The 25668-nt window shown below is 40.9% G+C and overlaps 1 long non-coding RNA gene across 9 annotated transcripts in view; it reads right to left on the reverse strand.

Annotated features, from left to right (window-relative positions):
- The window catches only part of LOC105242232, a 60388-nt gene extending 36698 nt beyond the window's left edge, over positions 1 to 23690 (reverse strand). For 6 of the 9 annotated variants that reach the window (XR_002144671.2, XR_002144672.2, XR_004622352.1 and 3 more), the window contains exons 1-4: positions 23474 to 23688; positions 13364 to 13502; positions 12747 to 12926; positions 11777 to 11880 (exon numbers count right to left, since the gene is read on the reverse strand). This is a non-coding gene — a long non-coding RNA (uncharacterized LOC105242232). Of the gene's footprint in view, positions 1 to 11776; positions 11881 to 12746; positions 12927 to 13363; positions 13503 to 22519; positions 22652 to 23473 lie in introns of those variants that run through there. The other 3 variants (XR_004622353.1, XR_004622351.1, XR_002144668.2) reach the window with 3 other exon arrangements.
- Between the last annotated feature and the right edge of the window lie 1978 nt (positions 23691 to 25668).

Below are 25668 nucleotides of genomic sequence, written 5' to 3' on the forward strand. Positions count from 1 at the left end.
CCATAGCCTCTTCTCTAAGGGAGTTCATGGAGCCCAAGAGAAGGCAATTTATGAGGTACTACAATCCATGAGTACCACGAGGAAGCAGAAGGTAGAAGGTAGAGAAATAAAGGTTGGGGAAGCCAGCTGATCACAAAAGAAGAAGAGTGGGAAGGAGTTTTAAAAATGCGGGTGACTGGGGCCACTCGAGGCCAATTAAATCACAATATCTTGCTCTGGTTTATTTTTAAAGTTCCCCAGTTAATTCTAAAGCACAACAGTAATAGAAAACCACAAAGCTAGGGGAAACAGCAAATGTGGAGGGGCTGGGTGGGTGATGTCAATGGTGAAGCACAAGAATAATGATCCAAAACATACTGCCGTTAAGGTACCTCAGGGCTGCTTGAATCTGGTTCCCATATTCAGTATTATTCATTTAGAGTCCCACTAAATCCCCATCTTCCACCAATGTTCCACATGTTTATATACAATAAACCCCTATTAATGTGGTAGGCTGAGTGATTCTTCATTTCTTGGAGCCGAAAGAATCTAATTAGTATAGAAATTAGTATCAGGTATATAGTTGCATGAAACAGACCCTCAGCAGAAAAAGAAACACTTGGAATTGTTACGGTATGGCTGTAGAGTGAAAATCACGCACAATACCCGCCACATACCAGGATGAAACGTTTCTTTGGAAATCCAGGTTATACTGTGGCAAAGCCATGAGTTATGCAATTGCCTTCTTGACTCCTGCATGCACCCATGTAGGGCAAAGCTCTGAGGCAAGAGTAGTGGCAGTATTACAGCAACTTCAAAGAAATAAGCAAGCAGGGTTTGACAGTTTCTCATCTGACAATGATGTACAAATTCTGATATAACCACGAAGTTTGACACTGGAAAGCATGATTTTGTCTTTACTATAGCTAGGCATGATTCGCAGTTACCATTTCAACAGTCATGGAATAACATGGATAGATAACAGATTCACAAATCTGAGAATCATTGGACTAAATGTGTCAGTTCTGGTTCCTACCAAACATATACCTGTTTCCTTCTTTTTTTTTTTTTTTTAAGATTTATTTATTTGGGAGGGAGAGAGAGTACATGGTGGGGAGGGGCAGAGGAAGAGAGAGGAAATCGCAGACTTCCTGCTGAGCATGGAGCCCGACGCAGGGCTCCATCCCATGACCCTGAGATCACGACCTGAGCCAAAACCAAGAGTCAGACACTGAACTGACTGAGCCACCCAGGCGCCCCCACCCATTTCCTTCTAAAGACCTGTTTACTGTCACAGCTGTAGCACAGCCCAGTATGATCAGGTTTCGTTTCACATTATCCAGCATTATATCGTCTCCACTGAGTACAGCTGGTGGGATCAATCCATACACTGCCAGCAGCCTAGGAACTGTCTGAGCATGAAAAAGCACTGCACAAATAAACATAAACTAAGCCAATTAGATGTGCTCAAACTCTTTGAAATTTGAGAAGAAACCAAGAGAACAAGTAATTAACGGTGAAATCTGAAGCTAAAAGCGTCACCAAAGACAAGGTAACGGCAAAGCCAGGCATAAGGAAGATGAATGAGGGAAAATGTAGATAAGAGAGGAGAATAGAAAGCTGAGTCAAGTCAATGGCACAGCAGAAAAGGTCCACTAATTCCATGTGCTTAAGTCCCTAGAGCCACCACAGATGAATTTCCACGCCACACTGTTCTTGACAGTCTTATGAAATCCCTATTTTCCTTACTACATGTACCTATGTGATAAACACCGGTTTCTTGACCTAAGCCTGTGTCTTATTTCTTGAAACCAGAAATCCTATGTAATTTAGAAAAAAAGTAGAGAGTTGGGCTACATGAGCAGAACTTCGGCAGGAATGTGGACTATTTAGACCTGGTTATTACCTGGTGGTGGGATAGAGAGTGTATACATCCACCACAACCCTGGCTAGAATGTTCTAAGAGCCTCGAACTGTGGCAAAGTTCGTCACAGGACCACACATCCAGTGAATGTAAGTTGTGACACAATCACAACAGACAAAATTCAAGTGGCCAAGGACGATCACAGATAGCTGAGTGCTTCTGCAATTGGAAAGTAAATTTCAAAACTGGCTTTATGACATTACTTCAGACTACAGCATCTGGCTTGCCTTAGTTACTCTCCAACATCTATACTTAAGCACAAGTTGGAAAAGTACAGAAAGAGCATCTTTACAAATGAGTATATGACATGAGGAGCATATATACTTAGAGGTCAACATGTAGAAACGTAGTACAAACACATCTGAATTAAATGGTAGCCACACGCATAGTCCCATCCAAGGTAAACTGTCCCAGCCATAGGCAGTTCTGGAGAAAAGGCAGTTCTAGACAGCAATAAATTTTAGAATACAAACTGTCATGTCAACCAAAGTAGAATGAGCCAAGTGTAGGATACACTACCCAAGTGCTGTGTTATTGCATAACTCAGAAAGCGACTATCCAAGCCGGCGTGAGCTAAGCCACTGAAATTCTTGCACTGAACAACGCAGTTTGTGAAATGCAAAGACAGTGAGGCCCATAGCCAAGGGAGTTGAACTGCAAAGGACAGAGCTGGGAAACATGAGATACAGCCAAGGACACCAGAGCTCAAGGTTTAATGATGACTAATTGAAAATTTATGAGGAGGCAGAATACAAAGCTAGGAGGTAAACTAAAGCTTGAGTAGGTATGAGGAAGCAGAGACAAAAAAAGAAAAAGCAGAGACAAAGGGGAATTAAGACACGATGTATGAAATGGTATCTACAATTAAGACTGTATTGAATACTCAAAATGTGCTAATAGAGTAGATTTCAGGTGCTTTCCTCACACAGTAAATTTTAACAAGTGAGAAGATAGGTTAGTTTGGCGTCTGACTATAATCATTTCATGATGTATATCAAAACATTGTGCTGTATACATTAACTATATCCGATTTTTATTTTATTTTTTTAAAGATTTTATTTATTTATTTGACAGAGATAGAGACAGCCAGCGAGAGAGGGAACACAAGCAGGGGGAGTGGGAGAGGAAGAAGCAGGCTCATAGCGGAAGAGCCTGATGTGGGGCTCGATCCCACAACGCTGGGATCACGCCCTGAGCCGAAGGCAGATACTTAACTGATGTGCCACCCAGGCGCCCCACCGATTTTTATTTTAAAAAGATGTTAAAGGTGACATACTAGATGCAGGATACAAACCCCTGCTGCCAACATTCCTGGATCTGTCTTGGAACCACCATTTCTAACCCTCAAACCATTTTCCTCAGAGGGGAAACCTAATTTTATTTTTTAAATTGTCTTTATTCGAATACAGGGTTTTCTGTATTTGAATTCGTAGGAGATCCTTGTCTATCTTAGAGGCTGGCCATGCATAGCTGCGGGTGGTCCAAATTGCTTGGATGGCCCAAGAAAAGTCTCTTTCTTGAAACAAAGGAGCCAACAATACCAGAAATTGCTAACAGGATTCCAGCCACAACTGAAGCTCACCAAGAATGTGAGCTTTCCAGAATTAGTTAGGGAGTCACATCTGGGAATAAGGAAGTGAGAATCTCCCCACACAATAGAATAGAGTAACAGTCCCTAGTAGTCCATGACAAAACTGCTAATTAGGCGTTTAAAGCCACCAAAGATGATCCTTGTGAGGGATCTGGTAACTGTTGCAACAGAGCAACCTCAAAGTTTTTCTGTTCATGGCCAGGTAGTAAGTAATTTAGGCTTTGCAGGCCATATGTCACAACCGTCACAACTACTCTATTCTGCCCCTGTAGCATAAAGCAGGCAGAGACAATACATATATCAGTGTGGTGCTATGTTCCAATAAATGTGAAATTTGATTTTGTATATTTCATGTCACGAAATATTATTCCCCTTTTGATTTTCCCCTGACCATTAAAAAATGTAAACATCATGTTCACTCATAGGCTGTAAAAAACGAAGTGGTGGGCTACATTTGGCCCATGGGCCACAGTTTATGAACAGATCCTTGATATACAGAAATGGAAGGACGGTCATAAAACTCTTAAAACTTGAAGACGTTATATTTAACATACCCAAGGATATTCTGATGACTGTGTAAATTTTCTGTTTAATGAACTATTCTTGTTCGATTTTTTTATACCATCTCAACCACTTCTAGCTCAGTGGTGTTAAGTGTATTCACACTGTTGAGCAACCAAACTCCAGAACTTTTTCATTTTGCAAAACTGAAACTCTATACCCATTAAACAACTCCCCATTACCACCACCCCCAGCCCCTGGCAACCACCGGATTTTTATGAAACATTATGTGGGTCTAAAGGTGGGGATCCAGACCAGAGGATGCCAGTTTGCTCACAAAGTTCTTTCCTAATCTATCCTATTCTATTCTATACAATTCCATTCAAAACTGTGACCTAGTTTTAAACACTACCTAAGGGAAACTGCCAACCCCCAGGTTAAGTCGAATGGGCAGGGCTACACATCCATTTCTCATACCACATTTGAAAAAAGTAACACCACAAATAAGCCAAAATTATGAAGAAGCAGACACTTATGAGGTCATAAAAACATTTATAAACATGCTGTGTTGGCCTGTGGAATTTTTTTAAAAAGTAAAATAATAGGGGCGCCAGGGTGGCTCAGTCGGTTGTGTCTGCCTTCAGCTCAGGTCGTGATCCCAGGGTCCTGGGATTGAGCCCCACGTCGGGCTCCCTGCTCCACGGGGAGCCTGCTTCTCCCTCTGCCTCTGCCTCCCTCTCTCTCCCTCTGGTGAATAAATAAATAAAATCTTAAAAAAAAAGTAAACTAACAGCTCAAAATCAGTCTCCTTGCAGAGAGCTGAAAATCCTGTCAATATTGAGCTGTTTTCCCACTGGGCAACAATCAAGAGCCAAGGAATAATGGCCTTCTCCTTTGTATCAAAGGTGCATGTTCCATGGAACCACAATCCCAAATACTCCCTACTAATCCTCTCAGAAGCATCAGCTGCTCTTTACCATCCAATTTGCACTCTTGTTTTTAAGAGCAGAGAAATCTCTTCTCCAAGGTCTCCATCAAAAGTAGATAAACAAAAGAAAAGCCCCTTGCAAAAACCCCTAAGCAGCATCTGAAGAAAAAGGAAGAAAATAAATTTCAGAACCATGTTACGCATTTACCCCATCTGGACCCTGCAGGCACTTGCAACTGAAACCCCTGAAATAAAGGATAGAGAAGCCAGTTGTTAATGGATGCATTAGAGGCAGGAAGAAACGAAACAAAGTTAAAAAAAAAAAAAAAGCAGAGACTGAGTATAATAACGCTATTAACTGCAGAACACGATAGTGAAGACCCACAAACTGCTGCTACTGGCATATAAACATCTAACTAAACTGAGGTAAGTCAGGCCTAATAATTTGTGTCCTCAGTATTAGAAGTGGGCTATTAAAAGTCATCATACTAGCAAAGGGAACTGAAACTGAGAGGACACACAGCAAGCCAACACAATGCACAGGTAAGGCCATGAGGGCCACAGGCAAATGAAACTTACGATGAAGCTGAAGCCTGAGGTAAGCAGAACTCATGAAAGCTAAAAATATGAGGTGGATTAAAAAAGATAAAATGAACAGGAAAGCCAACATGTAATGGGAGAAATAAGACACAAAAGGTAAGTGAAAACAGTAGCTCTGTTACATAAACGGCACAATCTTAACATAAAGATCCACAAACTCCTGCTGCAACTTTTCTACATTCATTTATTCTAATAGCTTTTTGGTGAAGACTTTAGGGGTTTTATTTTTTTTTCTTATGTATGATATGTCAGCTGCAAATTGTGACAGTTTAACTTCTTCTTTACCAGTCTGGATGCTTTTATTTCTTTTTCTTGGCTGGCTGCTGTGGTGGCTAGGACTTCCAATACTACATTGAATAAAAGGAGTAAGAGCGGACAAACAACAAAAACACTAAACACTCTTAAAAATATAGAGAACAAACTGGTGGTTGCCAAAGGGGAGGTGGATGGGGTATAGGTGAAGCGGGTGAAGGAGATTAAGAGAACACTCATCATGATGACCACTGAGCAATGTACAGAATTGCCGAATCATTATATTGTATACCTGAAACTAATAACACTGTATGTTTAATTATACTTGAATAAAAATAAAATAAAAAATAAAATAAAAAAACAACATCCACACCAAATTGGGGAAAACAGCTGCAACATACAGTAGATTCAAAATCTGTGTGAAAAAAGAAAATAAAAAAGTAGTCTCCAGTAAGATTTTTAACTGCTCTTTCTCACTAGGAAACAAATAAAAACTAGAATATCAAGGAAGACCACTTTTCACATTTGCAACTGGCCAATTTTTAAAAGACTATAATATAGTATATTGGTGAGGATATGAAAAAATAGGCATTTTCATACACTACTAGAGAGAATGTACATTTAATTCAACCTTAGGAAACAAATATGGATACACACAGAGATTTATCTATAGAGAGGTTCACATTATTATCATTTGCATGATCTTAAAAGAACAGTAATTGAACAAGAGCCCAAATACTGGATAAGAATTAAAATTTTACATTAATGCAGTGACATATTATGTGCCACTTTAAAAGCGATGTTATTAAAGTATATTTAATGGTGTGGAACATGTCTGAGATCTGCTAAACTGAAAAGATAAGGCAACAGGATTTCATTAATGATCCTAACTTCAACAACCGACAGACTGCCACTCCAACCAAAAATTCACTTTTGAACACGGAAACAAAGTAATAAAAAAATAAAATGGAAAATGACATTAAAACAGCAAATTTAGGAAACCTAATTCAAAATCCTTGAAAAGTAAAAGATTTTCTTCTAGAAATGCAAGGTAGGCATGTGTTGGGATACACAACTAATGAATTGCTGAACTCTACAACAGACACTTATGATGTACTGTATGTTGGCTAATGGAACATAATGAAAAATTTTAAAAAAAGAAATGCAAGGTAGGTTCATTATTAAGAAAGCTATCAAATGTAATGCATACAACAAAAGGTCAAAAAATATTCACTTCCACGTCAAAATAATCACTTACTTGACTGAGACACCTGTTCCTTTGTCCAAATCTCATTTTTAGATATCACTGGAAGGATTAATTCCTCCTGTCCTGAATGAGAATTTTAGGTTTTGACACAGCAAATTATCAAAATCACAGTCCTTACATCTACAGTAATCTCTGTATTAGACTCACTTACGGGCTTAAGTACCATAGAATACATACGCTGCTGAAGAAGGTAAACACTAGAGCTGATAATGTAAGGATAAGAAAAAAAAATGAAATAAATATTCCAAGTCATGCAAAGAAAAACCTACTGTACACAAACCAGACAAAGATGCTACAAAAAAAGAAAACTACAGGCCAATAGCAAACCACATTCAACAATACACTAAAGGATCATTAACCACGATCAAGTGGGATTTATTCCAGGGATGCAAGGATGGTTCGATATGTGCCAAATCAATGTGATATACCACCATTAACTAAACAGAGGATAAAAACCATAAGATTGTCTCAATAAGTGCAGAAAAAGCACTTGACAAAATTCATCATCCATTCACGATAAAAACTCTGAATGAAGTGGGTTCAGAGAGAACATATCTCAACATAACTAAAGCCATATATAAAAAACCCACAGCTAACATCATACTCAACGGTGAAAAACTCAAGAGCTTTTCCTCTGAGATTAGGAACAAGACAAGGACATCCACTCTCTCCACTTTTATTCAACATAGTACCGAAAGCCCTAGCAACACAGAAATTGGTTCTGTTTCTATACACTGATTATGAAATAACAGAGAAAATAAGAAAACAATCCCATTTACACCTGCACCAAAAATAATAAAATACTAGGAATAAATGTAACCAGGGAGGTGAAAGACCTATACTCTGAAAAGTATGAAATGTTGATTAAAAAAACTGAAGATGACACAAATGGAAGCATATTCCATGCTCATGTATTGAAAGAATTAATAGTTCAAAGTCCATGCAACCTAAAGCAAGCTACAGATTCAGTGCAATCCCTAACAAGATAGCAATGGTATTTTTTACAGAACTGGAATAAATGCTACTAAAATTTGTATTGGGGGGGCGCCTGGGTGGCATAGTCAGTTAGGTGCCCCGACTGTTGGTTTCGGCTCAGGTTGTGATCTCAGGGTCGGGAGATCAAGCCCCGGGCTCTGGGCTCAGCACAGAGTCTTGCTTCAGATTCCCTCGCTGCCTCTCCCGTGAGCCCCCCTCCCACTCAGGAGCTTGTGCCTCTCTCTCTCTAAAATAAGTAAGTACATCTTTAAGAAATAAATAAATAAAATAAAATTTGTATGGAACCACAAAAGACCCCAAATAGCCAAAGCAATCTTGAGAAAGAACAAAGCTGGAGGTATCATAATCCCAGATTTCAAGATTACACTACAAAGCTGTAGTGATCTAAACAGGAGTAAGTCACGGTGATAAAAGGTACAGCGCAGGGAATATAGTCAATGGTAGCGTAATGACATTGTATGGTGACAGACAGTAGCTACACTTGTGGTAAACAAAGCATAACATATGGGCTTGTCAAATCACTATGTTGTACACCTGAGACTAATGTAACATTGTGTCAACTGTACTTCATAAATGAATGAATGAAAACCTATGGCAAGGAAGAGGATCCTCTAAGGGATGGTAATAACATGCCCCGTGAAAATGCTATCACTCTACCAAAAACTCGAGCCAACACTTAGATGACTTTTAAGTCATGTACACATGCACAGATCACAAGCCACTTGAGGGCTGATTCAAGTACAGCTGTGTTACTGTTATTGTATCACGTGAATAGTTGAGTAAAAATTACCCTTAATGTTTGCTTTAATGGATCACCTCAAATCTTGTATGTATATTGCAGAGTGGGGATGGCCACTCTCCCCATGGGCTGAATCCAGGCTGCTGTTTTTGTAAATGATGTCTTATTGGAACACAGTCCTGCCCATTTGCTTCCATACTGTCTATAGCTGCTTTCATGCTACGGAGTGGGGAGATATACTAAAATTAGGTAAAGTCATAATTAGGAAACATGAGTTCTAACTTTTTGGATACCCGAGAATGGCTAAATTTTAAAATGGTTATCCCTGAAAAGGAGGGAAAAAATGGGGGCACCATATACGATAAATGACTTAACTACATGAGGCATATGAAACACAGTTCTTTTTTGTATATACGGCCCAATCTGTATGTGTGCTTTCTTGGTGAACTTAATCTGAATGGGAAGAAATCCAGAGGCAAACTGACCACTAAGAAATTCTGTACTTTGTAGGATTAGCTAGCTGTAAATTCGAGCCCCACAGAAAAGAAAACGGGAGGGGGAAGGCAAGGATTTGTAGACACAGTACATTTAACCTATGTCAGGAGTTGGCACACTTTGCGTGAAGGGCCAGATGATAATGCTTTAGGCTGTGGACCACAGAGTCCATCGCAACTACTCAGCGCTACCGCAGCACAAAAGGCAACTGAGAATAAGCATGATCCTGTGCTCCAACAAAACCGTCTTTACAAAAACAAGCTGCTGCCATGCAGGCCATAGCCTGCCAAACCTTAGTCTATGCCAACTATCTGGACACTGTTACCTTACCAGCAATAAAACTGCTGGAAGTATTAACTGATACGTATCCCTGTTATTTTCCACTCAAAACATACGAAGAGGAATTTTATCAGTGCTGTCCACTAGCAGAATGCAGTGTTTCTGCTGACTTCCAGTGAGGATGTACTGATCGGCACAGCAAGCTGCTCCAGCCCTTGATGCATCCGCACCTGAGCTAACATTCCGTAAGCAGTGGGTGTTCACTCGTGACTCTGACTCTTGTGATTCCTTTTTGTTGGGGTAGAAGAAAACATAACCTCACAGAAATTGTCCAACATAAACATCATGCAGGATGGTGGGGGGAACACTACAAGGTGAAAAGACAATGATAAGCACACAGTGAAGAGACGTGGGGGGAAAAAATAAATGCTACTTTACTCCAAGTGGTTATTTCTAGAAACTGAAGGGACCTACACATCCCTCACACCATCTCTCTTGCACATCTGAATCCCTCTTTTAAAACAAACCCTTCACATGTGCCCCCGTGTTCTGGAAGAAGACAGTGACAAGGGTCCCATGAGGAGGCAGGAGGGCCCAACAACGAAGAATATGCTCGCCACATTCTAGGGCTTCAAGTACAGCAAGGTAGCTAAGCTTTCTGGAGTGTGACACATACAGCTCCTCCACTGGCTCTCTGTGGCACGCTGGGGACATCATCTCTCTGATACTCAGCTTTATTATCTGTGAAGTAGGGACAAATCAGACTTCCCAGAGTTACTCTTCGGTTAAAATGAGATGACAAATATGTATAAAGCACTTGCCTAGAACATAAAAGGCACTTATAATTAACTGATAACCACTGTTATTGTTATAGGACCTCAGGCAGAAAATTTTCAAAAGTTGTGCGTGGGTATTACTATAGGGGTGATGGCTAGCCGAAAGAGAAAGACAAAAGAGAAAAAAAAAAACCCGCAACGGACCTGCTGTCACAAAAATAAAGAGCAGATAATGAGGATAGGGAAACTCTAGGGAAAGAACTGGGGTTCAGAGAACAAAAGCCAGATTTATACAACCCATTTTGGCCCATATAGAGAAAGAGACAGAAGATTTGTTTTTTGACAGCATGCTAACATTCATATGTCATTTTAAAATAAGCTGTGAAGGCGGGCGCCTGGGTGGCTCAGTTGGTTAGGCGTCTGCCTTCGGCTCAGGTCCTGATCCCAGGGTCCTGGGATTGAGTCCTGTATCAGGCTCCTTACTCAGCGGGGAGTCTACTTCTCCCTCTCCCTCTGCCTGCCTCTCCCCCTGCTTGTGCTCTGACAAATAAATAAAATCTTAAAAAAAAAATAAGTTGTGAAGGACATCGAATGTGGGAACTCCCTTTGTATAAATGACTATCCCAGGCTTCTCCTTAGGGAAAAGACAATTTTCCTATCATTCAGGTTCCCTGTGCAGGCTAATTATCTAATTCTATCAGTAGGAAATTATCCAAATATTCCAGAGAGCATATGAGGAACCTTATGCTATGAAGGGACCATCTCAAGACCATCCTCATGGGAAAAGGTGACCTTTATTACTTTTATGAAAAATGGCAGACACCAAGGAATGATCTAGCATTCCTTAAAAAAGCTTAAAGTAGGGGCGGCCTCTGCAGAGCTATCCCAGGGATGGTCATATGCTGCCTACTTTAACTCTGGACCATTTAAGTGCTCCCTGGAGCCTATCAGGGGCCACTCCCCTTAGGAGCCAAAAATGAATACTAGTCCAGTGGGTTTAAATGCAGTCCAAAGACCCTGCGGCCTCTGAAATTAGTAACTCAAAGTGCTATATACTTCGCTGCTGCTGAAATAATGAGCCTCTGCTATGAGCTCACTTTTGATAAGATGTATGCAGCTCCACTGTCTGATGAAAACTCCCAACAAATCTGGTTAAAAAGAACAGACTCTCCCCGTAAGGGGAGTATAATTAGTGTCATAGTGATATTATATGTGACATGTAACTTATGCTACCTATTGGGAACCATTTCAGTTCTGATCCTTTGCAGGGGTGATCACAGACGGGGTAAGCATGTCATTTACCCCTGTTGTTTTGAGGAGGATGTACTACAGAATGAACTGCAGGCTTTAAAGATATTGGCCCCTGGAAACAACATTTCTATGAGCCTCCCTGATAGGAATCCAGGCAGTCATCCTTCCCTCCCCTATTTATCTAAATCACTGAGTTACCTTAATCACCGAGAGGATCCCCTCTTCTGCTACACGTTCACTCATGTGAAAGAGCTGGTAGACTCTCTAAAACACTTTCCAGAAGACATTCTTCACAGTTCAGCCTAGTGAGGGGTTACAAAAAGGAAAAAGATTGCTTTCATCATCTATCACCCCCACCCATGCAGCCTGGTCAGCCTCCACTGTACTGAAAGGTAGTGGCAAGTATTAAAAGGGAGAATGGTGGGGGCAGTCTGGGTGGCTCAGAAAGTTAAGCACCCAAATCTTGATTTCAGCTCAGGTCATGATCTCTCAGTCATGGGATCAAGCCCCGCATCAAGCTCCATTCTTGGCGTGGAGTCTGCTTGAGATACTCTCTCCTTCTCCCTCTGCCCCTCCCCCAACTGTGCTCGCTCACTCGCTCTCTCCCAAATAAAGAAATAAAATATTTTTTTAAATTTTTATTTATTTGACACAGAAAGAGAGACAGCCAGCGAGAGAGGGAACACAGGCAGGGGGAGCGGGAGAGGGAGAAGCAGGCTCCCAGTGAGCAGGGAGCCAATGCGGGGCTCGATCCCAGGACTCTGGGATCATTCCCTGAGCCGAAGGCAGATGCTTAACGACTGAGCCACCCAGGCGCCCCAAGAAATAAAATCTCAATAAAAAAAAAAAGGGAGAATGCAAAGTGGGGAAAAACACAGGTGTTGCTTCATCTAACCCACCCATTTTTAATGTAATTTTCATACCGTAATGGAAAAACTTGAGATGTAACATTTATGAAACTTTATGCTTTTAGTGGTTCTTTATTCCTTTGTCTACTCTCACAAGAATGAAAGTTCCATGATGGCAGAACTCTGTTAACATCTAGAACAGTCTCTGGCAACTAGTGAGCACTTAATAGCTGTCTGTTTAGAAGGGAGGAAGTGCTGCATCGCAACCATCTCTTCTCTGCCCCCAGCTGGGGACCCCACCCAAACCACTGGCAACTTACCAAGGCTTCCCAACTGCCTCACGAGGACATCCATGGCAATGGGGATTCACTCTGGCTTGCTGATGAACTCACTGGGCAGGAAGCCTCAATATAAGTGACAAGTAGGTCTTAGTGTTGCTCTTGACAAGGCTTCTGGCTGCCCAGGAATCTGCATTTTTAACAGGCCTCCCAGATGATTTTCTGCATAAAAAAATGTAATTACACCATGAACATTTCCTTCATTGGGCAAGAACAATCTCGGAGGCTATTATAAAGATCTTTCAGTGTGGAATAAAAAACACTTCTGTCTCACACGGCCTCCTTGGACTCAAATGGAACCGAGAGGAAGCACTAGGTAGAAGACACAGTACTGGCTTACACTCAAAGCCACTTCCTACACTAACTAGCTATAACCTTAGGCAAGATAAGCAATTCCCCCACCTGCAAAAATGGGAGAAGGAAAAAAATGAAAGGTTAGGCTCTACACTACTTCCTAGTGTAGTCTGAACATTTTGAGACCTTTTTTATTCATACCATGATGGGGAAAATACCAAGTAATCGCCTCATACCTACTAAGACAACCTTCCCTGCCCCTTCCCACTAACTGGGCTAGCCCGCCAAAGCCACTAGCCACTTACCAAGACTTCACAATGATTTGATAACCATGTGCAGGATGTTGATCTAAGCTTCTCCCAATTCTTCATAACCTCCCTGGGCCAGGCGGGGCTCAATGACCTCCTCACCAGTGGCACGGCTTCTGAGCACATCTGATGTCACCTGTAGGATAGAAAGAAGGAAGAAGAAACAAATGTTAAGAGAGAATAGCCAAGGTTTGAGACACAGCTTTGATTTACTTTTACCACCTTAGTTAAGTCATCCAGCCCACACCATGGACCTCATATTTTGCTCTCTTCTTTATCTGGCAGACTGCTGAAATGTCTACAATTATTATTTAGTAAGAATTCTTATACTCATTTTAAATGAATAACCTGAGTACAGAGACACAAGTAACTGGCTATATCAAAGTGTTAGAACTCAGGTATTAACTCATGCGGATCTTCCTAGCTTCCTGCAAGTCCTTCCCCTCTTTAGACTTCAATATCCCTACCTTCAAGTGGGGGTAAACTTGATTTCTTAGGGGCCCTTCTCTGTCTGGCAGCTATGACCCTTCAATCTGTAATCCTGGCTAAAAGAGCTCCCTAAAAGTGGATGAAACCTCCATCTATCTGGTCTGTGGATGGCTTCTGGTTCACACTAATGAAGAAAGGTAACAAAACCCTGGGCTCTGGGCCAAGGCCTGTCACTCACAATCTCAACTCCCACCAGGACTCACTTTACCTGTGTGTGAAAAGGAATTAAACATATCTATTGCCTTATCTGCTGCCCAGGTTACCCAACGATCGAAGGGAGCTACACAGGCCAATGGCTACTCCCCTATCTCCCAAGACTCAACTGCTAGGAGGAATGGGACTCTGAGACCTAAGACCCACACGGGATAAGCCAAAGATCCCCAAGGGTTCTTTCTTTCTAAGAAAGCAGACTAATGTCTTTAAGCTTCGCAGTCCCTAGCTGCTTAGCATGAAAAGCAACCCAGAAATCTGGCAATTCAGCAATGGCCCAAAGCCCAGGCTACTAAAATCATTAGATGCTGGCAGCACCAGTGAATGCAACTAGGTTTCCTGTTACCTGGTGAGGCAGACAACCCTTGCACCCCAGGAAAATGCAAGGAGCAGTTTCTCAGGATTCATTTTTAACTACTGCATTCCCCATCAGCAAAAATGTCCTAGAATCTACTAGTAATCATGAGAGCCAGGCAGAAAGCTCTCCCGCCACAAGTGGGGAAGATTTCATGCTGCCAAGCACTGGGGAAGGGGAGCAGGAGCCTTGATGAGTTTGAGCCATCTCTTAATTGGATAAAGTAAAGAAGCTGTTACTAGAGCAAGATCTGCACACCTACAAGCAGCAGCTGCCACTGGCAATTACGTAGCTTATTACAGCCCAGAGGGCAAGAATGGGGAATAAAATTTGTACAGGGCATAATTGGGAAATAAATGGTGAATGTAAATGTAGACACCTTACCGCGAAATACCTGCACTACGGAGCCAAGAATAGAGTAGCTGGTAGGTAGTACCTCTCTCTGAATACAGAGATCTTATTTCTCCCGCTCCCTTCTCCCACTCCACCTCGCTCTTTTCTAAACTAAACTACTCCAGTTCCCAGCCGCCTTGCCGCCCAATTTATTCCACTTTTGTTTAGGTCAACAAATTTCAAAATGGAAATACTTTCCATGTTTGTCTAACTTTGAAAGTTATAAATGCACACTGTGAAAAAAATTCCAGAAATATATTAAGGATGGAAAGTAAAAATCACAGAGTCCCAAAAGTTTAACACTCGGGGTATATTCTTCCAATTACTTTCATGTACACAAACATTAATTTTTATTTCACAAGAACTGGATGAAAACCATACTACTGCTCTCTAGCTTTTTTTCAAATTAATATACTTGATACATCTTTCCAAGTAAAATATTCGTCTACAAGACTATTTTTATTTTTAATGCCATGTTGTAATATTACATGAATACATCAAAATTTATCTACCCAAATTATTATTCATGAATAGCTAAGGTTTTTTCCCCATTTTTGATTGCTATGAACATTGTAAACATCCCCATAACTACATCTTTTAGAATATCCTTAGACTATTTTTTTAGGATTTCTTTAGAATATTTTGGGGTATATCCCTAGAAATGCAACTGTGTGGTCAAAAGACATACAATATTTATTCTGCCACAATATATATTGCCAAACTGCCCCTACAAAGGATTACACTGAAACTGGATAACCCTACTAACACCAGCATAACATTTTTTAGTATTTGCCCACGTGATAGGTATTAAATGCAATAATACATTTTTTATGAATTCAAACATTTATTACTAAGAGAATTACAAAGGTGAGTAAGATCCAGTCTCTGCCCTTGAGTTTAAATGAAGGGAGACAGACACAAACAGGTAACATTTACCATCATCATGCTCATGAGAAGAGAAATTAAGATTTCAGTTCGTGGTGCTTCCTAAATTGCCTCTGCGGCTATTGCTAATAGAAAAGGTCTGGGGGCGCCTGGGTGGCACAGCAGTTAAGCGTCTGCCTTCGGCTCAGGGCGTGATCCCGGCGTTATGGGATGGAGCCCCACATCAGGCTCCTCTGCTGTGAGCCTGCTTCTTCCTCTCCCACTCCCCCTGCTTGTGTTCCCTCTCTCGCTGGCTGTCTCTAACTCTGTCAAAAAATAAATAAATAAAATCTTAAAAAAAAAGAAAAGGTCTGAAAGAATATTATTTGTCAGTACTTCAAATTAAAAATTCATCTGCTAAAATTCCAAGGAGTTGTGCTAATCCTAAATCACCTAGGTGGCATTTTGATGTGACTTTGTTGTTTTTCCTTCATCAAGTCTAAGTTAAGAACCACACAGAAGCCGCTCAGGAGGGTCCCCCTCCCCCCAGGCAGGGAAGTGAATGAAGTATAGGGCAATGTTTTATTGAAAGGATTCACTGACAATGGACCTGGATTTCCAGCTTTCCTTCCCCTACCATTTCCAGTAAGCTGCAAGCATTTTCTCTCAGATGTCAAATGTCTTCTCTCCCTGGAATCTCACTGCCAGGAAGATCTGCTTATACACAGTTAGGCTGCAGCAGTATTTGTTCCAACTTGGGAAATACAAATAAGAATAAAAAGAAACTATTTTTCAAGTACCATGTGGGGCAGATACAGATGAGCTCAAAATGGATAACACCATAAGCATTTTAAAAACCTATGCGACAAAGATGGATAAATATGCAATAAAGCAAATACAGCAAAATGTTAATTGCAACATCCAGTTGGTAGGCAGATGGGTTTTCAATGTGCAATTCTTCAACTTTTCTATATGTATATTTAACACTTTTCATAATAAAATGCTGGGAAAAATAGAACAAGCAACCTGAAAAACAACGCCATAATAAGGGCCTTTCCCACCATTTTACTCCTATGTTCCTTCCTTTCGTTTGTTTTTAGATCTAGCTTTCTTGAATTGGACTTGGGAGCTCTCAACTTCTTAACGACATGAAATCATGAAATGAATCACAATAGACCCCCAGGCAGGTTACCAAGACAATGTGTGGAAGGTTAGGGAGGGTAAAGGGGAAGGCCCTAAGCTCCTGGAAGTCCAGGTTCCCTAACTGTATGAAGTCTAAGTAAGTGAATATTTCAGAAAACCCTTTTCTTTGTGTATTAGCATTCAGACCCTGTCGGCATTTGCCTTGGCCTACCTTTCTGCCTTAGCTCACATTAATTTGTTACTTTCCATATTCTCATTGCAAAGAGCTGTGCAGGAAGGAGGGGGTCAAGGGATAAGGCACCAAGGTATGACATGGCCACATTCTTCAGGTTAGGATATAACAAAAGGAATTTCTAGAGATGAAGCTCTAAGCTTGATGCCGAAGTACATGGTATAACTGACTAACTGTCGGACCCTGGTGGAGGCCTTATAATCTATCTAGTTTGAAGTGTGTTCTAGCTGGCCCACCTGTAAAACAGGAAAAAAGACCTGTTATAAGCAATAATGAATGAAGTAAATAAATGAGTTTCTGAGATGCTAAAAACATCTTTGTTGACTGGCAAGGAACATGAAACCATCATTGCCAAGTAATGATCCAAAGCAGGGTAGGCAATCTTTTTCTGTAAAGGACAGGCTTTATGGGCCACCAGGTCTCTGATGTAGTTACTCAACTCTGCCGCTGCAGGCCAGAAAGGCCACAGACAAAACATCAACAAATAACATGTGTTCCAACAGAACTTTATTTGCAAAACCAGGCAGTCCACGGGCTGCATTGGCCTACCCCTGATCTAGAACATGCAGCCCTCCCTAGGAACACCATCTGAAGGCTGACCTGAGGAGGAGTGAAAAGGGGATGAGTCTACAGATAGGAACCGCTTAGCACACACTGGGCAGGGAGGATGAGGCTCCTGACCTGGCAGCTATCACCCAGGTGCCACCAAGGAAGAGAGCATCAGCAGCAGCAACATAGCAACATCTGTAAATAGCAAGGACTGAAATCCAAACACAAAAACAGCATTATCTCAGAAAAACTCTTTAGATACATAACTAGAAAGAAACAGCACGTTTCTGACCACATGCATTTTGAATAAACAGTTGACAGTCCAGAGCCTGTGGAGATCACCTTAGCAGGCACACGATAAATGTTTGTTGATGACTCATTCATTTATTCATCCAATAAACATTTACTGAGGCCTACTAATGTGCCAGGCTGGGCTCTGGAGAAGACACTGTCCCTGCCCTCAAGGAGCTTACAGTCTAACTGACAACATAGGAAGGGAGACAGGCATATACACAGACAATTACAATACAACCTGGTAAGTGCTGTAACACTTATCAGGTTGTATTATAATGGCCGATGTAAAATTTCTTTCCGGGGGGGCGCTGCTCCAGGCTGCTGCTGGCTGTAACATCAAGAGAGGGGAGGAACAAATTGTAGAAATCAAAGGTTAAAGGCTTTTAGGCTATTTCAAATACCCACGCTCTCCCTAACTCCTGATCAGAGATGGGCTGGGGAACTAGACACCGGCCATGATGTAACATGGGACTCCCACGCTTAAGACAGGAAGAGACATCCAGTAAAGGATCTTCTCAACCACCTCCTCTACAGTACAAGTTCTACTGTTTTGTTTTGTTTATTATACATCTGTCAACCTCCCCCACACACATAATAAGCCTCTGTTTAACACCTGCAACTAACAAAATGCTGAAAAATGGGGGCTTATGATCGCCTGGATTTACCCAGTGTAACTGGATAGCAAAAAGCAGTAAGTAACAAATCACTTGGCACCTCTAATCCTATAATTCCCACCCTTCACTGAGAAAGTAAAAATTTATGTTTGTTAAATTGTTATTAAATATGTTATTAAATATATTATTAAATATTAATTATAGAATGTTATTAAATATATGAGATAGTATGGAGCTCATGTACTGGGAATGATAATTTAGAAAGGTTTACTTAATAAATATAATTAAACAGATTCTCTGAACCACAAATAACAGACCCAGTTTCAGGAAACCTTCTAAGACACCTCACCCCAAAACCTTTAAGAATATCTATCCTAAATTACCTACATAATAGTAAATAACAAAATAAATAAGAATAATGAAACAAGGAGGTAATATACTCTTCCCAACCACTTGTCAACACTGAGTGATAGTAAGAGACTCCTTGAGGAGAGATTACTAGTGTTAACTAGTCATTTGGTTCAGATGGTTTTATACAAACACAGGATGGAATTTTTCTGTGTCCCATACTGTTCTTAATAAGGCCTAGGGTTTTAAGGGCTCTTCTGTCTCTGCACCAGCAAACTGAGCTGATGACATCAATAGATTGTTGCCCTTTACACTGAGATCCCTGTCTTGGGACCCAATGTCTCCAAAGCCACTTTTATATGGACTATTTCCCCTTAAATTCATCATATTGCTCTTGCCTACACTGTTCCATTCTGCCACTGTCAGCCCACACTCACAATGTCTTCTCAGGTGATGCAGTTTGTTCCTCCTAGCATTTTACACTTTCAAAAAGCTTGGTGTTATCTATAAATGTGGACATTACACTATGTCCATATCCTCCTCCAGATCACTCCTAAGTATTCAAAATAAGATCAGTCCCTGAACGGATGGGGAAGAGGGTTCTACTGTTTTGCATCTTGTCTAAGTTGGTTTCCTATTAGGGACAAAATGTTGCCATGTCTTCTTTCCACAACCATAGCCAGGATGTACCAATGCTATGCAGCACATAATAAAAAATTATTATAAAAAAGTGCTCTTTTTAAATAAAAAGACATGGCTATTTATTTAAAGGACAGACAAATGTTATCTCAAAATGGCTACCAAGAATCTGACACGTATCCCACAAAGCAGTTGTCTTTGGAATCACAAACATTTCTTAAGACTCAATGGCAACATATACCAGGAGTATATGTGCAACAAATCGCATTTGTCATTTGCAATAAATGACAAGGGATAATAGATCCTTATACAGAACACGTAATATACAGCTCTTACAAATACATAACATTCAGACTCAAATCAAATAGTTCACAAAGCAAAGAGCTAATAATTAACATTTGAGAATCCAGCCTCACCAGGAATCAGAAAAATGGACCATAAAACAAAAATGCCATTCTCTTACATATAAGGTAGCAAAAAAATTTTTTTCTAAATGTCTAAATAACTGGGTACAAAAAAATGACAATTTTTTCGAATGTTACTATAGCAAGTCTTATAATGTTCAAACTTTTTGATGAACAATTCTAATTCTGGAACTCTATCCTATAAAGAAATGACTCAAAATAGATAAACAATAACTAAATGAAAATGAAAAGACATTCATTACATCATTTAAAATACTTAAAATTTAAAAATATTTCCATACAACAAGATATCATGAAACCATCAGACGACAATTGCAAAGCATGTTTAACGCAGAAAAATGCATGTTATAATGTTAAACACAAAACACAACGTAAAATAGTACAAATATATGATCAACTGTAGAAAAATGCAGGGAATGAAAAGACGTGAGCACATTTATAAACACCGGGTTATCTCTGGGTGGTGAAATTACAGATCCTTTTCCCCCAAACTTGATGGTTATCCTCAGACAAAGCTACAATGCATATTTACCGAACTTCTAGATTGAGGGAACTATTCAAACTTAAACAATGGAAGAAAAATCAGAAAACAGAAGATAGAGATTTGACCACTTGCTTTCAAATCTCTACTAACCCTAAATTTAAAAACAAAAATTAAAAGGCAAACAATAACCTGGAGTATGTAACACTGCAGAAATCCAAGTAATAGCCTTTACTTGAAGAACACTTTCAAATAGGTAATAACAATAACACTAAACTAAAACTCCAACAGATAATGGTGACTAACATAATAAAAAAAGATTAAAAAAAACTCCAACAGATAAATCAGTATAAGACCTGAACTAACATTAAATGAAAAAAAATTAAACTGTTAAGAAATATACAGAGGAAAAAGGAGTTCAAACTCACTAATAACCAAAGAAATGCAAAATTAAAATACTGGTTTTTATCCAAAACATATATTTTTAAAAACAAACATCACCCAATGCTTGTGTGAGTAAAAACTGGTACCTTTTCAGAATGAAATCTGTCAATACATACTGAGTATTAAAAACGTTGACATAGTAATTCCACTTCAGTGAATCCATCCTAACCAATAATAAAAGAAATGCATGTATTTTCAGTCTTTTATTATAAGAAAAAAAAACAATAATCTTTCCTTTACTATTGGACATTTGTATTAACACACAAAAATACTAATAACGGATAAGAAAAAAATCTCTACTGCAGCAAAAGACCGCTGTCTGAAAGCATTTGACCAGCTCTCAAACTAGGCAAAACAAGAAGGGTGTGTCCAGCCTGCCGCAGTCGGCCATTTTAAACCCTCTGCAGAACAAAAAGCATAGAAGACAAGGGTAGATAAGGATGGCCATCCCGGTAGGCTCCAAATCAACAATTCTTTACTTTTTGTCTTCTACATATGTTACCCTGCACAATACACTGAGTAAAAAGCAGCCAAAAGCAAACAGGTCTCCTTTCTTAAATAGCACAGGTAAATTACAAACAAAATCTGAAATCATGAAAGAAGGGTCCTTTAAATTTTGAACCCTCATTTCAGGGGAATAAAGCATAATGTTTAAGAGCACAGCATTATGGAATTATACAACATGGATAAAAATCCAGTTTCGACCATTCAAATAAGTGTAAAGCCTTGGACAAATTACTTAATCTTGTGTCCCCCACATTTCTCATTTGTAAAATATGAATAATGGTACTGCTATTTCATAGGATTGTCCAGAGTACTAAATGAGTTAAGGCATGTGTAAAAGCACGTAGACCAGTACTTGGCATACAGTTTTAAGTGCTACAGACGTCTAAATATAATTATTACCGAAGAGAAATGGGCTCAGAGAAGAAAAAGGACCAGTATGAGGTCACAGCTAGGATTATTGGGCAAGAACGGTCTCTTCTATTTTGAATCCTGTGCCCTTTGTGCTGCATATTTAACTGCTAAACTATTAGTTTTAGCGATTCACAGATCCTCACTGACAGCCTTCTGAGATCCACGACAGTACAGCTACCTAAAAAAATCTTCCCCCTAGGCTACAATTTTACAGAAAAAATAATTTAGAGTAAAGGATACGAACCCAGGTTACCTTCCTACCATCACCACCATTTGCCCAAATCCTACTTGGAAACAGCCAAATCCTCACACCAATATTCTGCAGAGGGGGAAATCAAGGGCTTCTGACCAACCTTAACAGTAGATTCTCACAATATTGCAACCACTGTGTTCTGCTACTCTGATGGGATGAGAGACTGTGTCCAGAGCCAAGTACAGCGGCCCGAAGTCTGACAGAGAGCACTCCAAATGTGTATTGCCGGAATGTGGCCTGGCTCCAGGGCTCCCATTTTATGCATTTCCTACACACAGCCAGCCGCCGAAACCTTTTAGACAGTCATCATCGCCTCCGCATTTTCAAACCCACATGTATCAATGGGCCAGTGAAAGGCTAAGATTCTGGGTTAATTTCTGGTGGATTTGGCCACAGCCTAGGACATCTCCCACTCGGCAGATCCCTCCACGCAACCAGAAAAGTAGATTCTACTTCTCTGCAGGGCCCCCTAGCCCAAGACGGCCAAGCAAAGACAACTTACCTCCCCCCTCGCCATTTTGCAATCTTAATTACACACACGGCGCGCGCCTCCCCTCCCCGTCATTCCATCTGAAATACGCCTGCGCTCCTCTCTCCTCCCAAAGCCAACCGTCACAATGTCGTCTCAAATACGCATGCGCGCCTTCACTCTCCCTCCCAACTGTGGCTGCCAACTGTGTACTAGAAACTTTGCTTTCTTAGATACGCATTCGACACCCTGCCCCGCCCCCGCAACATCCCAAGCTTGCGCGTGCTTACCTCCCACTCTCCCCAACTGGGGCCCCTTCCCCCTCACATCAGGCCTTCTCAAAGGTACGTGCGCGAATCTGCGCCTCCCCCCAACCTCTCAAACACACATGCGCACCAAGCTCGTCCTCGCCTAGTCCCTGCCCTCCCTCGGTTTCTTATATATAACATGCCTGATGCCATCTCGATGTGTTCCTCGCCATAGCTGTGCCCCACTACTCAAGGAGAGACGCTACCAGCATTTCCTAATGGGGGTACGTGTGATAAACTAGGGAAGTGGAAATATTGCAGGTGACCGCAGGGGGCAAATCTAGATGGAATCCGCCCCGGCCCCCAGGGAGGAGCTGGATGGAGTACCCTCAGACTCCGTGATGAGACCCACCGCCCAGAACAAAGGCAAAGAAAGCTCTCATAATTGGATGAGCCTAGTGCTAAGGCCCATACTCTAAATACACCTTCTGCTACATAAGAGGAACCCCCAATTTTTAAACAGAACGTTACGGAAAATACCGACGCTCATGTGCCTCAACCCTGATTAGAGGAAAGGAGTCTGTATCCTTTCACAATGGAAGTAAACGCTCAACATCCTTTTGTAGGTTTGAGACCCATGCTGTCCCCCACTCTTTCCTCTCGTGAACCGGGAGAACACACAGATCAAGGATCTCCCCGTCCCGAGTTCCCTCCGCCGCCCTCCATGTTCTTCTCCTACCTCCTGGCTGAATCGAGTGTCGGAGCATGAATTCTTAGCGCTGGCCGCCGCAAGACAGGGTAGAGGGAGCGGCGGCACAGAGTTCGCGGATCTAGGGTGGCTGCACAGGCCAAGGTATAGAACTGGACAGGCGAAAGAGAAGCAGCGGCGCCTCCAGCCGCAGCGCCGCTGCCAGTTAAAGGACTGCCTCTCCCGGACCGCCGCAGTCTGCTCCTGGCGCATGCGCTGAGTACGCCCTCTTCTCTCCACCCCCACCCGTTACCGCCTTTCAGAGGTTAACCCTCTGGCCTTCTTCACTTTTTCCCCAGGGCCAGGTCTTTAGCCCATCCTGCTTCTTCCAGCTTTCCTCCCCTTGGTCTCACCGGCCTACATCACCATTCCTTCTTCAGCCCATCCTTCCTTCGTCACTCCTTCTCCTATTCTTAGCTCACCATTTCATTGCCAAGTCTCTCCGTTGGCTGCCTTTATTTGCTTTTTGTGTTCTTTTTGTTGTTGTTGTAAGTTTTATTGAGATATAATTTTGTGTCATACAATGCACCAACTTAAGGCATACAATGCATTGGATTTTAGTATATTCACAGAGTTGTGCAGCCATCACCACGATTTGAGAATTTTTCATTACTCCAAAAAGAAACCTCATGCCATTAGTGTATCTTTGTGTTCTTTACATTTTTGTTTAAACATGTAATGTTTTAACATCGACATTTTTATTTTTACATCTGTAACAATGTGTCATCTTAACTAATTTTCCATATTTCTAATTATCATCTTTATCTTTTTTTTTTAAGATTTTATTTATTTATTGGACAGAGATAGAGACAGCCAGCAAGAGAGGGAACACAAGCAGGGGGAGTGGGAGAGGAAGAAGCAGGCTCATAGCGGAGGAGCCTGATACGGGGCTCGATCCCATAACACCGGGATCACGCCCTGAGCCGAAGGCAGATGCTTAACCGCTGTGCCACCCAGGCGCCCCCTGTGCCACCCAGGCGCCCCATCATCTTTATCTTTTTAAATGAATGGACGGCATTATTTTTTTAAGTATTGTAAAATTGAGGTCTGACCTCAATAATAATTCTTGCAGATGGAGTTCCTTGCTCTTTCCACTTTCTCTTCCTTTTGACAAAACTTCCCTAATCTACAATGGTCCCATCTGAAGAGAAATTAAAAAAGGAGGTACAAGTAGTAAATTGTGAGTCCTATAAAATGCTTAGAGTCCTGGGCCTAGCTCTTTGTCTGAACTTCCCAGTTCATATGCAGTTCCTCAGAAGTGGTAAAGGAGAAATTTGGAGACCTCTAGTGTATCCATCCATTTTAGGCTAACATTCTGAGGCTCTGTTTCCCTCACCCTGTACTCTTAGAGGATGTGATGGTTAATTTTATGTGCCAACTTGGCTGGGCCATGGTGCCCAGATATGTGGTCAAATATTATTCTGGATGTTTCTGTGAGGGTGTTTTTGGGTGAGATTAATATTTAAATCTGTGGACTTTGAGTAAAGCAGGTTACTTTCCATAATGTGGGTGGCCTCATCCGTCAGTTGAAGGCCTGGAGAGAAGAAAAGACTAACCTTCCCCAAGCAAGAGAGAATTCTGCTAGCAGATAGCCTTTAGACTTGAACTGCAACATCAACTCTTCCCAGATTTTGGACTTCCCAGATAGATATAAATATATCATCGTAATTGTAGATATATAATTATAGCTGTGTTGGAGATATATATGTATCATATTGGTATGGTCCTATATATCCATATATAGATAGACATAGATATCATTTTGGTTCTGCTTCTCTGAAGAACCCTGACTAACACAGAGGATTTCTTGAAACTGCGAATACCCTGAACTGAGGTTGGGGTGCAGGGAAAAGAGGCAATCAAGAATACTCTATTAATCCCTTGAATACAGCTTTGCATTGTCAAATTGTACATCAACAAAATCTGAAACAGAACTGGACTTAACTTTGCAAAATCTATCATTACAAGGATATAAAACAACTGAGGAAATAAGTACCCTTGTCTTCTCAGAGTCCAATAATTTTTCCATGATAGTACTAGTCTACTTTGGCACAAGAACTTGTCTGTTCTTTGTGACTTTTGAGGAATGAGGCAATAGGAAAGCAGAGACTGGCAAAATGGTACAGTATCAAACTCATGTTAATAAAAGCCTTAATTGCACTGCTAAAGTTTAATTAGTCTGAATA

Source organism: Ailuropoda melanoleuca, chromosome X (genome assembly GCF_002007445.2).
Source record: "Ailuropoda melanoleuca isolate Jingjing chromosome X, ASM200744v2, whole genome shotgun sequence".
NCBI lineage: Eukaryota > Metazoa > Chordata > Mammalia > Carnivora > Ursidae > Ailuropoda > Ailuropoda melanoleuca.